The sequence below is a fragment of the Triticum urartu genome, chromosome 1A (assembly GCF_056163025.1).
Source record: "Triticum urartu cultivar PI428250 chromosome 1A, HENAU_Tu73, whole genome shotgun sequence".
NCBI lineage: Eukaryota > Viridiplantae > Streptophyta > Magnoliopsida > Poales > Poaceae > Triticum > Triticum urartu.
Genome location: NC_141873.1, coordinates 160673661 through 160691185, shown reverse-complemented (window position 1 = coordinate 160691185; position 17525 = coordinate 160673661).

Here is a 17525-nt window from a genome sequence, read left to right as displayed (position 1 = left end):
TGGCTTGTATTATGATGCGTGTATGACATATTTTATTTTAGAGTTGTGTTGTGATATCTTCCCATGAGTCCCTCATCTTGATCATACATGTTTGCGTGTATGATTAGTATATGATTTAATCGGGGGCTGTCACACCCCGATTTTCATGCCACAACACTTAAGCTAATAAATCATGATAAATTGTGGTTTGACAAAAACTTTTGAGTGTTTGGTATTTGCTTGATTTGATTTTTGTCTGCTGTTTGCAAGTGCTCTAAAAATCAAATAAATCCTCCAACTCTTATACTCCTTCTCCTTGATCCAAAACCTTGCCAAATAATCATGCCATGTGTGTAGGACATAAAAGTAATTTCTTGCAAAAATATTTTGGCCAAAAAGTATTTTCTAAATTAGGTTTTCCAAAACCCCCTGAATTGAGACTTGAACTACAAGTACTTAATGAAGGGTGTGAAAAATCTTTAAACATTTATATTTGACTCCTATTAGATATAGGACTCCCAGAAACCACAAAAATATTATTTTAAAAGTTATTTTCCTATTTTATCTAAAGGCTTTTCTTTAAGGCCAAAAAAGGTATTTAATAGGTTAAAATTATTTTAATGGTTCAAAAATATTTGGGATAATTGAAGGAAGCTCAGTGGACATATATTTCCCATATATATGAGTTTCAACACATGGTCATGTTCAAAATGTTGGACAAAACCCTCCAAAACCATTTCTGTATGTTTCAAGTATTTGAAATATTTCTGTATGAAATATTGTCAAATAAATCCAATAAAATTCTATCAAGTCAAATATGCCTAATGTGTTGATCTTGCCAAGCTTTATTCCAATCAAAATAGTTTTGGTTCATAAAAGTGCCCCAAAACCATCCCTGTCCAGATCCAAGTTTGAACAACTTTACATCGCCAACTTTTTCCAATTCCCCCAACTTTGTGGTCATGCTCACAACCCCAAATGATGACACTAAAAAAAGTGGTGCATCAAGGGGAATGGTTTTGCATGACTAGATCTTGGAAAACTCATTTCTGTTGATTTCTAGGGTTTACAAAAGTTGCATTAGTAACCTTGTCCAAACCAGCTCAAAATTTGTGGAACATCCTATTTCTATGTGTTATTTCATCCTGTTAAGTCTCATGGCAAGTGGAATTCATTTACTTGCCCAAACCAATAACAAATACTTTCTGCCATTTTACCAAAACAACTACTTTGACCTCTTCCACTAATCTCCATGACTCCATCTTTTTACCACAGCTGGCCCTGGTCACCTTGCACCCCCAGTAACAATTGCAAGTCCACAGCTCCATTATTGGGGGGGGGGGGTAAAACCTCTAGTTCCCTCTCTGGCCAGCCCCTTTCCCCCCTCTCTCAAACCAACTCCTCTCCTACTGGCTCCCCAGGGCATCCAATGCCCCTCCCATCTTCTTTACTACCCCCTAGAGCTACCAGGCAAGTTTGTCTGTGCCCACACCGACTAAAATATGGCCATGTCGGCCATACGCGCGCTCTGGAGCGCGCTACAGTGCGCTCCCGCACTATAGTGGCGCCCTGCCCAACACCTCCGGCCACCTCGGGCCTCCCCAGCGTGTCTCACGAGGCCGCCTCGGCGTCCGGGAGACGGTAAGCTCCTGGCCCCCTCCTAAACCTCTCTCTTCTCCCCTCCACGAGCTCACCCAAGCGTGTCCGTGGACACTGCCCACGGTGCATCGCGGCCACGCCCATTTAAGCCACCCCAACTCTATCTCTCTCGCCTCGGTTTGAACCTCCTCTCTCCTATGCACCTCTCAGACAACCCCTCACTCCCCCTCGTGCCCTCCTGCCCTCTCCATGGCCACCATGTTTGCCGTCGGCCTCCACTTTGCTCCGGCGAACCAGAGCTCCTCCCCCTCTCCTTCGACCTCCATGAGAGCCTCCGATAGGCTACGGAGCTCCCCCGCTCCTCTCCGCCTCGTCCCATGCCTCGTGGTGCCGGTGCCGCCAACACCTAATGGGGCCGTCCTCCACGACCGTCGCCGGATGCGCTCCGGCCATCCCCTGCCGTCTCCGAGGGCTTCCCTGACGCACCTCTCCCCGGCGACCCCTCCGGTGGTCGGAGCTTGGCCGGGGGTGGCCTGTGCCGTCGGGGGCAAGCGCCGGCCGGCACTCAACCGCGGCCTCAATCCCCTCTGACGCGGGCGCGGGAGGAAGGAGACGACCCTGCGGGTGGGCCCCGCAGGTCAGCGACTTAGCCGGCGGGCCCCGGCGTTTAAGTGGAGGTGGGATCCGGGAAATCGTCTCCCCCGCATAGAAGCGTACTCCGCTAGTCCACCTTCGGCGTGGCCCACCTTATCCGCGTGGCCGTGCAGCTGGGCCGGCCCAAGGCACTGCAGCGCTATGTTGCGCTCAGTGTGCAATATAGGCGTAACCCCCTTCCATTGTCCTTTTCTTTTTGTTTTCCCGAAATTTGTAAAATCTCCCAAATATTCATATTATCTCCAAATTGGATGATTCAAATTTCTAGTAGTTCCTAAAATCATGACCTATCACATGGTTCTATTTGCACATTTTTCCAGAACACTTTCCTTCACACATATTAAATAAATCCTATTTTCTTATTTCTGTGATGAACTTTAGAAAATTACAGAGAACCCAAAATTGATTCAAATTCCATGATTCAAATTCCTAGTTACTTATAAGTTCATAAATTAGATATGGAACATTTTTTAATACCTTATGTGCCACAGGAAATATTGGTCCATTTCTCCATATATTGCCAACCTTGCAAATTCATAGGAAAATCATTTGAACTCCAAATCCAGTGAAACCAACTCCTAGATGCTTATAAAATCATTCTTTGTTAAATGGGTGCCTTTGCTCATTTTTCAAAATAATATTTTTGTACACTTCTTGCAAAATCCACAAATCCCTTTATTCCATCATACTGAAATGTTCAGAGATATCCATTGATCAAATCCCAATGAAACCACTTTGGTCATTCCTCATATGACCAACAGTATCCTAGAAAAGTCCAACTCATATTTTAGAGCACTTTTATTTTTGCCTTGTTGTGTTGCTTATTATGATTGTTTCCGACGTTAGTTGACGAAGTAGACGTAGTGCTTGGAGAAGGACCAGGAGATTTCAAGACTCTGATGAACCAGGCAAGCAGCCCTTTGACCATGATGAACCATTTTACATCATTATAGCATTTTCATTACTTCACTGAGTGCTTGATATACCTTGAATGGCAACCTTGCTAGGGTTGCCTCCGTTGCATACCCCGTTGATACTTGCATTGTTATTGACTCTATCCTTGTTTAGAGTTGTGTTGGTGGGTTGTAGAAATATGCTATTGTAAATGGCTACGCAAAGTGGGTCAGGTTTATGTATGGAAAGAAACAGGTGTGGTTTGACATACTTGCAAATAGCCACAATGGGTGCCACTGATGCCCCTGGGAGATGATGATAAACTAGGTCACTACATGGTGGAGAAGTAGTGTACCGAGGCTTGATAAAAGTGTTGTTTACAGATATGGATTAGATTTAAGATTTGTTGACCGTCCCAACCAAACATGCTCAACCACTCTACCCTTATATGGGAAAGGGCATTATTGATTACCTAGACCGATACTAGCATGGTGCCCGCATTACTAGTGACGGGGGTGACATGAGGTCCCTCTGGGGACGGGGTCGTGCCAGGTAGGGCGGCCATGACTGTTTTTACAGGGTACCGGACAAACCGTTGGTACCCCATGCTTGTGGTATGTGATGAATATGGGAGCGTGGGTCCACAAATTTTAAGATGTGAAATATTGGGCACGGGGGCTGCTACCAATCGAGTGGACTCTATGTTAGTGTCGTCTAGGGAAAGATAGTGATCGGGTGCTTACCCCGGGTACTTGAGGTACCGCGGGTCGTGGATGACACAGAAGTTCCCCGGATCTTTTGGGTAAAGTGTGCAACCTCTGCAGACTGTCAAACTATTCGAATAGGCGTGTCCACCATCAAGGACAGTTGGGTGTGCTGCTTAGACTATGTCCGTATGTTTCTAGCAAACAACACGGTTTGGTTATATTGTCGATGTGATTCGTGAGGAAGTTACGATGAGCTTGAGCATGAGTTGTTCATAACTCTTTCTCGATGTTGTTGTCTGTAACCTCCAGATACTTGTTGCAGACGCATTCATGTCCTTGATAAATGTTGATCATTCTTGCATGACAAAAACTAGCTTTCCGCAAAAATGCCAAATTAGCAGTAGGGCCTTGCATAATTATTCCGTTATCACTCTTGGGTTGCTTGCGAGTACATTCAAAGTACTCATTGGCTTGCCACTGGTTATTTTATTGGCCAGGAATAAAAGAACAGGATATGATTAAGAATACTTCGGTGACGAACACGCGAGCTAGGATGCTTCCCAGTCAAAATGCCTGTAGGGTTAAGGCAGATGGCATGGGTCCAAGTTGTCGACGAAGATTTCCGTTGTGATGATATACTCAAGACTTGACCATAATGGTCCTACCTGTGTAATACGGTATGTATAGATGTAAGACTCTTGTTATCCAGTTTCTGTGTGTTCAGTGAGCATTAATCTCTGGGATCACTGTACACGTGCATTCGGTGATCACGACTTATGAGTCGGGGTCCCCACAGGGGCATCACATATAACTTTTCTGAAGTCTAACTAAGCAAAATGTTTGACAAAATCCTTTCTTGAGAAATACAATAAGAAAGATGTATCGCTTGAAAATTTATTGCATGATGCAGGTTATGATATTGTTTTGAATCCTGGATTTTAAATTTCAGAAAATCCAAAAGTGACCAGAAATTCATGAAACTGAGCTTGGTCACGTGATATGGCACAAATATTCCTACTTAATGTTTTTCTTCAATTTGAGACAGGCTGCTTATGAGAAGTTGCAGAAATGAAGAGCCAAGGTATTTTGGAAGAAAGACCTTTCACGTTAAGGTGAACACTTTCACTATTGAAACCATGGGCGTTAACGTGCCACCACGAGTCCCGCTTCAAATTTGCAAGTGCCGTCCGAGCAAGCGTGTGAGTCGACGGAAGGCATGCGAGCAGACCGATGCGCCGGTTGAGAGGGAGGCGTGCGAGCAGACCGTTGTGCAGGCTCACCGGGAGGCGAGCCCTTTGACCAGGCTCCACCGCCCACCTTCGTCCCAACTACTCCCACTTTTAATGTCGCTAGCACCACAGTTTAAAATTAACCCAGCACTACCCGGTATCGCTACAATCTTCTCTCTTCCTCTCCGATTCTCCTGTCGTCTACCTCCAACCAGCCTGACCTAACCGTACGCCATGTCGCATCACGATGGTCTGCCCTTAATCTTCCAGTTTCCTGAGGAAGACACCCAACCAGAGTCTCAAGAACATAAAACGCTTTGGGGTGAGCTTGAACCGGCCTTGCAAGAAGATGTCGTGCCTGTTCCCGCTCCCTTTCTGGCTCCCGTCACTCCAACTGCGCCAGCGCCCATCCCCGTGGCATTGATGGGCCGGGAGCCGCACATTGTCGCCGAGCTTGATTCCACGGGGTTCCACGAGGTCGCCGCCGACTTTCACTTGCCCGTGCACCTGCCAGCGCATGCGCCTCCGTGTGCACTGACGCGCACGCCCATGCCGGTGCCCGTGCACCTGCTAGCGCATGCGCCTGCGCATGCATTGACGTATGCACCCATGCCGGTGCCCGTGCACATGAATGTCTCCGTCGCGCCTGCCAGCGCCTGTCCCCACGCGGGTGGCAGTGCCCCCCTCAGCGGCATGGATGGCTGTTGTCGACCGCTTCCTTGCACCAACGCCAGTCGCCTCCTCCCGCCAGTTGACTCGCTCCTAGAGTCTGAAGTCCAGAACATTGTGGCCTTCCTTGAAGCTAGGGCCAACTTCTAGGAGTACACCAACAATGGCGCAAGACGCCACCATTGCCGTCGGTCAGTGGCCCGATGACATACAAAGCACGGCGGAGGAGCCGCTTCCCACCGCAAGACGCCCCCGCCGCCGCGTAATCTAAATTTTCCATGAAAAACGTTCGGATTGCCATGCTTAAAATCCGAACGTTTATCATTTCCGTTTATTTTAGATCGATCGTCGTATGAATGTAAAGTCAGAGTCAGATTGAATAAAATCTATGGTTTGATCGATTGAATGTTTTGCTAGAGCCGTATCAAATTAAATATAAAATGTCATGAAGCCACATGTATTCCTTCTCATCCAATGACCTAGACTGCTTCAATGTCAAGCGCTCAACACGTTTAGCGTGCAGTTAATTTCATGCCAAAAATAGTGCTAATCACATAATAACACGCAAACAATATCCTACTTAATATCTGCATGCACTTAATATACTCCCAAATTAATGTGCATTGCACGTACACATTGACTAGTACTACTGGTATGTGAAACTGGTGCCATAACTTGTGAACGCGTCCATATATGGTCAACGGCAACATCACCCATGAGTTCTTTGTGTTTGCCCGTGCGTCTAAACGCAGAAGGGGAGGAGAGAGAGAGCACACATGGAACCCACCAGTAAGTGAAGGCGAATACTACGTGCTAACGAGCCGGTCCCACTAATGTACTAAAAATAATATTACATGTTATCCATTAAATAGGCTATGGTAATATAAAACATTATATGAACAAAGGGGGGTACAACAAACATTGTGGTTCTACGTATGTTGCCTATTGACGCGCGGCTTGAAGGCCCTGGTCGCATGTTCGATCCTCATCCTTTATTTTTTAATTTGTATATGGGTCCAAATTTGTTTCATGACAAGTGGGCCCCTCGGTGTGTAGTTTGTAGCACTTTAATTTGTGGGTCGAAATTTGTTCCATTAAGGTGGACTATCGGTGTGTAGTTTTGTAGCTTATTTGTGATAATTAAAGAGAACAACAGAGTTTTTTGCAATAATACCAAGGTGTGACGTTGAAGGCGAGAAAGGACGTGTGAGAGAGCGATGAACGAGCCAGAGGGAAATCAATTGGGGGATCTGCGAGGGTTGCAACAGTTTTTGGAGTAGTTGTGGGCCGAATGCTACGAAAATATAATCTAAACCCACCAGAATAAATGGCTACACAAATTAATCCAAGGTTGGAGCCCCCCTCGCAATGTAAATAGCTCCGGCTTTGTGAGGGATGTAGAGGTAGCTTCAATGTGTGGAAGATACAGCGTGAGAAAGCGAGGTCAATCGAGAGACATATAGATAGAGAGACAAAGTGAGTGTGGTCCGACATTCTTTGAAAATATATATATGCTCCGGAGAGATATTGTCGGATTGAGCTTTTGGGAAGGGTGAGGGCTCTAACATAGAGCTTGAGAGATGATCCAGTCACAGACATGTAGATATATTTTGTGCGTGGGAGGAAGCAAGGTCAATCGATTACATATATAAAGGGAGAGACATTGAGCGAGTGTGAGTCGTCTTGTGATCGAAGGAGTGAGACGGGTTGGAGAGAGTGACCTAGATAGACAATGTGCGTGAGAGAGTATACAATATGAATATGTTGAACTGGGCTCAAACATGGAGATATATCGTTTGTGTCCGAGAAAGAGCGAGGTCAATTGAGACAGACAAAGAGAGAGAGAGAGAGATATTGAGCGAGCGTGGCCCGCCATGAGGTCGAAAGAGTGGGGGCGACTTGGATGGACTAACCTAGATAGACAATCTGCGTGAGAGGGTATAGAGTGTGTCGATTGAGGCCCGAACAGGGAGATATATCATTTTTGTGTGAAAGAAAACAAGGTTAATCAAGACTCAGATAAAGAGAGAGAGAGAGAGAGAGAGAGATTGAGCGAGTGTGGCCTGCCATGCGGAAGAAAGAGTGAGACAGTCACAAGGGAGTGACCTAGATAGACAACATGCTGTTGGAAATATGCCCTAGAGGCAATAATAAAAGTATTATTATTATATTTCTTTGTTCATGATAATTGTCTTTATTCATGCTATAACTGTATTATCCGGAAATCGTAATACACGTGTGAATACATAGACCATAATATGTCCCTGGTAAGCCTCTAGTTGACTAGCTCGTTGATCAACAGATAGTCATGATTTCCTGGCTATGGACATTGGATGTCATTGATAACGGGATCACATCATTAGGAGAATGATGTGATGGACAAGACCCAAACCTAAGCATAGCACAAAGATCGTGTAGTTCGTTTGCTAGAGCTTTTCCAATGTCAAGTATCTTTTCCTTTGACCATGAGATCGTGTAACTCCCGGATACCGTAGGAGTGCTTTGGGTGTATCAAACGTCACAACGTAACTGGGTGACTATAAAGGTGCATTACAGGTATCTCCGAAAGTGTCTGTTGGGTTGACACGGATCGAGACCGGGATTTGTCACTCCATATAACGGAGAGGTATCACTGGGCCCACTCGGTAATGCATCATCATTATGAGCTCAAGGTGACCAAGTGGTTGATCACGGGATCATGCATTATGGTACGAGTAAAGTGACTTGCCGGTAACGAGATTGAACAAGGTATTGGGATACCGACGATCGAGTCTCGGGCAAGTAACATACCGATTGACAAAGGGAATTGTATACGGGGTTGATTAATCCTCGACATCGTGGTTCATCCGATGAGATAATCATGGAGCATGTGGGAGCCAACATGGGTATCCAGATCCCGCTGTTGGTTATTGACCAGAGAGTCGTCTCGGTCATGTCTGCTTGTCTCCCGAACCCGTAGGGTCTACACACTTAAGGTTCGGTGACGCTAGGGTTGTGAAGATATGTATATGCAGTAACCCGAATGTTGTTCGGAGTCCCGGATGAGATCCCGGACGTCACGAGGAGTTCCGGAATGGTCCGGAGGTAAAGAATTATATATAGGAAGTGCTGTTTCAGCCATCGGGACAAGTTTCGGGGTTATCGGTATTGTACCGGGACCACCAGAGGGGTCCCGGGGGCCCACCGGGTGGGGCCACCTATCCCGGGGGGGCCACATGGGCTGTAGGGGGTGCGCCTTGGCCTGCATGGGCCAAGGGCACCAGCCCTACTAGGCCCATGCGCCTAGGGTTTCCACCAAGGAGGAGTCCAAGTGGTGGAAGGCACCCCGAGGTGCCTTGGGGGGGAGGGAAACCTCCCCTTGGCAGCCGCACCTAGGAGATTGGATCTCCTAGGCTGCGCACCACCCCCCCTTGGCCCTCCTATATATAGTGGGGGAGAAGAGGGACTTCATACCTCAGCCTTTGGTGCTTCCTCTCTCCCCGTTACGTCTCTCTCTCGTAGTATAGGCGAAGCCCTGCTACTGTGACGCCCTGCATCCACCACCACGCCGTCGTGCTGCTGGATCTTCATCAACCTCTCTTCCCCCCTTGCTGGATCAAGAAAGGAGGAGACGTCATCCGTTCCGTACGTGTGTTGAATGCGGAGGCATCGTCCGTTCGGTGCTAAGATCTTCGGTGATTTAGATCACGTCGTGTTCGACTACATCATCCCCGTTCTTTGAACGCTTCCGCTCGCGATCTACAAGGTACGTAGATGCATCTAATCACTCGTTGCTAGATGAACTCCTAGATGGATCTTGGTGAAACCGTAGGAAAATTTTTGTTTTCTGCAACGTTCCCCAACAGTGGCATCATGAGCTAGGTCTATGCGTAGTTCTCTTGCACGAGTAGAACACAAAGTAGTTGTGGGCGTTGATTTTGTTCAATATGCTTGCCGTTACTAGTCTTATCTTGATTCGGCGGCATCGTGGGATGAAGCGGCCCGGACCGACCTTACACGTACTCTTACGTGAGACAGGTTCCACCGACTGACATGCACTAGTTGCATAAGGTGGCTAGCGGGTGTCTGTCTCTCCTACTTTAGTCGGATCGGATTCGATGAAAAGGGTCCTTATGAAGGGTAAATAGCAATTGGCATATCACGTTGTGGTCTTTGCGTAGGTAAGAAACGTTCTTGCTAGAAACCCATAGCAGCCACGTAAAACATGCAAACAACAATTAGAGAACGTCTAACTTGTTTTTGCAGGGTATGCTATGTGATGTGATATGGCCAAAGTTGTGATGAATGATGAATGATCTATATGTGATGTATGAGATGTTCGTGCTATTGTAATAGGAATCACAACTTACATGTCGATGAGTATGACGGTGACAGGATGATCATGGAGCCCCAAGATGGAGATCGAAGGAGCTATGTGATATTGGCCATATCATGTCACTATTATTATTTGATTGCATGTGATGTTTATCATGTTTTGCATCTTGTTTGCTTAGAACGACGGTAGTAAATAAGATGATCCCTCATAATAATTTCAAGAAAGTGTTCCCCCTAACTGTGCACCGTTGCTACAGTTCGTCGTTTCGAAGCACCACGTGATGATCGGGTGTGATAGATCCTTACGTTCACATACAACGGGTGTAAGACAGATTTACACACGCAATACACTTAGGTTGACTTGACGAGCCTAGCATGTGCATAGACATGGCCTCGGAACACAGAAGACCGAAAGGTCGAGCATGAGTCGTATAGAAGATACGATCAACATGAAGATGTTCACCGACGTTGACTAGTCCGTGTCACGTGATGATCGGACACGGCCTAGCCAACTCGGATCATGTTATACTTAGATGACTAGAAGAGGGATGTCTATCTAAGTGGGAGTTCATTAATAATTTGATTAGATGAACTTAATTATCATGAACTTAGTCTAAAATCTTTACAATATGTCTTGTAGATCAAATGGCCAACGTTGTATTCAATTTCAACGCGTTCCTAGAGAAAACCAAGCTGAAAGACGATGGCAGCAACTATACGGACTGGGTCCGGAACCTGAGGATCATCCTCATAGCTGCCAAGAAAGATTATGTCCTACAAGCACCGCTAGGTGATCCACCCGTCCCACAGAACCAAGACGCTATGAACGCTTGGCAGACACGTACTGATGACTACTCCCTCGTTCAGTGCGGCATGCTTTACAGCCTAGAGCCGGGGCTCCAAAAGCGTTTTGAGAGACATGGAGCATATGAGATGTTCGAAGAGCTGAAAATGGTTTTCCAAGCTCATGCCCGGGTCGAGAGATATGAAGTCTCCGACAAATTCTTCAGCTGTAAGATGGAGGAAAATAGTTCTGTCAGTGAGCACATACTCACTATGTCTGGGTTACATAACCGCTTGACTCAGCTGGGAGTTAATCTCCCGGATGATGCGGTCATTGACAGAATCCTCCAGTCGCTTCCACCAAGCTACAAGAGCTTTGTGATGAACTTCAATATGCAGGGGATGGAAAAGACCATTCCTGAAGTATTTGCAATGCTGAAATCAGCAGAGGTAGAAGTCAAGAAGGAACATCAAGTGTTGATGATCAATAAAACCATTAAGTTCAAGAAGGGCAAGGGTAAAAAGAACTTTGAGAAAGATGGCAAGGAAGTTGCCGCGCCCGGCAAGCAAGCTGCTGGGAAGAAGAAGTCAAAGTATGGACCCAAGCCTGAGACGGAGTGCTTTTATTGCAAAGGGAAGGGTCACTGGAAGCGGAACTGCCCCAAATACTTAGCGGACAAGAAGGCCGGCAAAACAAAAGGTATATGTGATATACATGTAATTGATGTGTACCTTACCAGTACTCGTAGTAACTCCTGGGTATTTGATACCGGTGCTGTTGCTCATATTTGTAACTCACAGCAGGAGCTGCAGAATAAACAGAGACTGGTAAAGGACGAGGTGACGATGCGCGTCGGGAATGGTTCCAAGGTTGATGTGATCGCCGTCGGCACGCTACCTCTACATTTACCTACGGGATTAGTTATAAACCTCAATAATTGTTATTTCGTGCCAAGTTTGAGCATGAACATTGTATCGGGATCTCGTTTAATACGAGATGGCTACTCATTTAAATCTGAGAATAATGGTTGTTCTATTTATATGAGAGATATGTTTTATGGTCATGCTCCGATGGTCAATGGTTTATTCTTAATGAATCTCGAACGTAATATTACACATATTCATAGTGTGAATACCAAAAGATGTAAAGTTGATAACGATAGTCCCACATACTTGTGGCACTGGCGCCTTGGTCACATAGGTGTCAAACGCATGAAGAAGCTCCATGCAGATGGACTTTTGGAGTCTCTTGATTATGAATCACTTGACACGTGCGAACCATGCCTCATGGGTAAAATGACCAAGACTCCGTTCTCAGGAACAATGGAGCGAGCAACCAACTTATTGGAAATCATACATACTGATGTGTGCGGTCCAATGAGTGTTGAGGCTCGCGGTGGCTATCATTATGTTCTCACCCTCACTGATGACTTAAGTAGATATGGGTATGTCTACTTAATGAAACACAAGTCTGAAACCTTTGAAAAGTTCAAGGAATTTCAAAGTGAAGTTGAGAATCAACGTGACAGGAAAATCAAGTTTCTACGATCAGATCGTGGAGGAGAATACTTGAGTCACGAATTTGGCACACACTTAAGAAAATGTGGAATAGTTTCACAACTCACGCCGCCTGGAACACCTCAGCGTAATGGTGTGTCCGAACGTCGTAATCGCACTCTATTAGATATGGTGCGATCTATGATGTCTCTTACCGATTTGCCGTTATCTTTTTGGGGCTATGCTTTAGAGACTGCCGCATTCACTTTAAATAGGGCTCCGTCGAAATCCGTTGAGACGACACCGTTTGAATTATGGTTTGGGAAGAAACCTAAGCTGTCGTTTCTAAAAGTTTGGGGATGCGATGCTTATGTCAGGAAACTTCAACCTGAAAAGCTCGAACCCAAATCGGAAAAATGCGTCTTCATAGGATACCCTAAAGAAACCATTGGGTATATCTTCTACCTCAGATCCGAAGGCAAGATCTTTGTTGCCAAGAATGGATCCTTTCTGGAGAAAGAGTTTCTCTCGAAATAAGTAAGTGGGAGGAAAGTAGAACTTGATGAAGTATTACCTCTTGAACCGGAAAATGGCGCAACTCAAGAAAATGTTCCTGAGGCGCCTGCACCGACTAGAGAGGAAGTTATTGATGATGATCAAGATACTTCTGATCAAGCTCCTACTGAAATTCGAAGGTCCACAAGGACACGTTCCGCACCAGAGTGGTACGGCAACCCTGTCTTGGAAATCATGTTGTTAGACAACAGTGAACCTTCGAACTATGAAGAAGCGATGGCAGGCCCGGATTCCGACAAATGGCTAGAAGCCATGAAATCCGAGATAGGATCCATGTATGAAAACAAAGTATGGACTTTGACTGACTTGCCCGTTGAACGACGAGCCATAGAAAATAAATGGATCTTCAAGAAGAAGACAGACGCAGATGGTAATGTGACCATCTATAAAGCTCGGCTTGTCGCTAAGGGTTATCGACAAGTTCAAGGAATTGACTACGATGAGACTTTCTCACCGGTAGCGAAGCTAAAGTCCGTCCGAATCATGTTAGCAATGGCCGCATTCTACGATTATGAGATATGGCAAATGGACGTCAAAACGGCATTCCTTAATGGTTTCCTTAAGGAAGAGTTGTATATGATGCAGCCGGAAGGTTTTGTCGATCCTAAGAATGCTGACAAGGTGTGCAAGCTCCAACGCTTGATTTATGGGCTGGTGCAATCATCTCGGAGTTGGAACATTCGCTTTGATGAGATGATCAAAGCGTTTGGGTTTACGCAGACTTATGGAGAAGCCTGCGTTTACAAGAAAGTGAGTGGGAGCTCTGTAGCATTTCTCATACTATATGTGGATGACATACTTTTGATGGGAAATGATATAGAACTCTTGGACAGCATCAAGGCCTACTTGAATAAGAGTTTTTCAATGAAGGACCTTGGAGAAGCTGCTTATATATTAGGCATCAAGATCTATAGAGATAGATCAAGACGCCTCATAGGTCTTTCACAAAGCACATACCTTGATAAGATTTTGAAGAAGTTCAAAATGGATCAGTCCAAGAAGGGGTTCTTGCCTGTGTTACAAGGTATGAAATTGAGCTCAGCTCAATGTCCGATCACGGCAGAAGATATAGAAGAGATGAGCGTCATCCCCTATGCATCAGCCATAGGTTCTATTATGTATGCCATGCTGTGTACCAGACCTGATGTAAACCTTGCCGTAATTTTGGTAGGAAGGTACCAAAGTAATCCCGGCAAGGAACACTGGACAGCGGTCAAGAATATCCTGAAGTACCTGAAAAGGACTAAGGAAATGTTTCTCGTTTATGGAGGTGACGAAGAGCTCGTCATAAAGGGTTACGTCGACGCTAGCTTCGACACAGATCTGGATGACTCTAAGTCACAAACCGGATACGTGTATATGTTGAATGGTGGAGCAGTGAGTTGGTGCAGCTGCAAACAGAGCGTCGTGGCGGGATCTACATGTGAAGCGGAGTACATGGCAGCCTCGGAGGCAGCACATGAAGCAATATGGGTGAAGGAGTTCATCACCGACCTAGGAGTCATACCCAATGCGTCGGGGCCAATCAAACTCTTTTGTGACAACACTGGAGCTATTGCACTTGCGAAGGAGCCCAGGTTTCACAAGAAGACAAGGCACATCAAGCGTCGCTTCAACTCCATTCGTGAAAATGTTCAAGATGGAGACATAGAGATTTGTAAAGTACATACGGACCTGAATATAGCAGATCCGTTGACTAAACCTCTCCCTAGGGCAAAACATGATCAACACCAGAATTCCATGGGTGTTCGATTCATCACAATGTAACTAGATTATTGACTCTAGTCCAAGTGGGAGACTGTTGGAAATATGCCCTAGAGGCAATAATAAAAGTATTATTATTATATTTCTTTGTTCATGATAATTGTCTTTATTCATGCTATAACTGTATTATCCGGAAATCGTAATACACGTGTGAATACATAGACCATAATATGTCCCTGGTAAGCCTCTAGTTGACTAGCTCGTTGATCAACAGATAGTCATGATTTCCTGGCTATGGACATTGGATGTCATTGATAACGGGATCACATCATTAGGAGAATGATGTGATGGACAAGACCCAAACCTAAGCATAGCACAAAGATCGTGTAGTTCGTTTGCTAGAGTTTTTCCAATGTCAAGTATCTTTTCCTTTGACCATGAGATCGTGTAACTCCCGGATACCGTAGGAGTGCTTTGGGTGTATCAAACGTCACAACGTAACTGGGTGACTATAAAGGTGCATTACAGGTATCTCCGAAAGTGTCTGTTGGGTTGACACGGATCGAGACTGGGATTTGTCACTCCATATAACGGAGAGGTATCACTGGGCCCACTCGGTAATGCATCATCATTATGAGCTCAAGGTGACCAAGTGGTTGATCACGGGATCATGCATTACGTTACGAGTAAAGTGACTTGCCGGTAACGAGATTGAACAAGGTATTGGGATACCGACGATCGAGTCTCGGGCAAGTAACATACCGATTGACAAAGGGAATTGTATACGGGGTTGATTAATCCTCGACATCGTGGTTCATCCAATGAGATCATCGTGGAGCATGTGGGAGCCAACATGGGTATCCAGATCCCGCTGTTGGTTATTGACCAGAGAGTCGTCTCGGTCATGTCTGCTTGTCTCCCGAACCCGTAGGGTCTACACACTTAAGGTTCGGTGACGCTAGGGTTGTGAAGATATGTATATGCAGTAACCCGAATGTTGTTCGGAGTCCCGGATGTGATCCCGGACGTCACAGGAGTTCCGGAATGGTCCGGAGGTAAAGAATTATAAATAGGAAGTGCTGTTTCAGCCATCGGGACAAGTTTCGGGGTTATCAGTATTGTACCGGGACCACCGGAGGGGTCCCGGGGGCCCACCGGGTGGGGCCACCTATCCCAGGGGGGCCACATGGGCTGTAGGGGGTGCGCCTTGGCCTGCATGGGCCAAGGGCACCAGCCCTACTAGGCCCATGCGCCTAGGGTTTCCACCAAGGAGGAGTCCAAGTGGTGGAAGGCACCCCGAGGTGCCTTGGGGGGGAGGGAAACCTCCCCTTGGCAGCCGCACCTAGGAGATTGGATCTCCTAGGCTGCGCACCACCCCCCCTTGGCCCTCCTATATATAGTGGGGGAGAAGAGGGACTTCATACCTCAGCCTTTGGTGCTTCCTCTCTCCCCGTTACGTCTCTCTCTCGTAGTATAGGCGAAGCCCTGCTACTGTGACGCCCTGCATCCACCACCACGCCATCGTGCTGCTGGATCTTCATCAACCTCTCTTCCCCCCTTGCTGGATCAAGAAAGGAGGAGACGTCATCCGTTCCGTACGTGTGTTGAACGCGGAGGCATCGTCCGTTCGGTGCTAAGATCTTCGGTGATTTAGATCACGTCGTGTTCGACTACATCATCCCCGTTCTTTGAACGCTTCCGCTCGCGATCTACAAGGTACGTAGATGCATCTAATCACTCGTTGCTAGATGAACTCCTAGATGGATCTTGGTGAAACCGTAGGAAATTTTTTGTTTTCTGCAATGTTCCCCAACACATGCGTGCGTGCGCACGAGAGGTTGGGGGGGCTAGATAGGCAATGCATGTATCTAGCGAGAGAGGGTGGGAGGGAGAGACAGAGCTCGGCATGGGGTGCAATGGGGGGTGTGTGAGGTAAATACATTTGGTAACAGAGTGGAAAAAGGGGTTGTGTAGTTGAGAGAGTTAGAGTTTGAAACATGGAGAGAAAGAATGAACGTGTGTCGGAAACCGATAACTTCCTAAGGTGGTTAGGAGAGGAAGATTGACCGATACAGGAAGTATGTAGCGTGTGTGCCGGGGGGGGGGCAACATTTGAATGTGTCGGTGTACAAAAGTAGGGGCTCTCCTTTTGACCCCTTTACTTGTGCACGGGCAGTCAGAGCCACGCGCCGCGACCACACTTAGCAGGGCAGAGGAGGGAAGCCAGAGAGAAGCCGAAGCACAAGACAACCAAGGCGACGCCAAGACCAGAAGCGCAGGAGGGCAAGAGGGCGAGGTGGACTCCCTTGAAAAGATCCTTGCCGAGCCCCCCCCGCCGCAGCCCCGCAAGAGCCTTGCCGGGGCAACTTTCCCAACACCAGTAGAGCGAGCCACCCTTGAGCCCACAGGCTCCGACCCAATCAACTACATTGGAGCCAAGGCTCGGGAGGCACCTCCATGGTGGCATGCAGATCTTTGAGAAGACCATAGATATATGAGATTAGATAAGGACCAGAAGACGGCGACCCTCGGCGAGATCCTAGCCGAGGAAATCCACAAGACCCCCAGCAAGACCCTTGTCAGGGATGACAGCAACACCACGACAAGACCCTTGCCGGGCCCCGGCAAGACCCTTGCCGAGGGCATCAACAGGGCTACTGCTAGGCCCGCACCAGCTAAGACTCTGCCGCCGTTCTCATGCAGCTACGAGCCCAACCAGCTAGGCAGGTACCTGCGTGGCAACATGCAGCTTCCAGGCCAAATCAGCAAGCACCTGCGTGGCGGCATGCAGATCTTCATGAAGGCCCTACCACCGTGCCACCTCGGCTGCCTGCCTGCCTACATGGCACTACATGCATCGCTGGTCTGGGCGCGTGTCGAAGCGAGGAGAAGCGGCGACAGACGGGACGGGCCTCGTTCC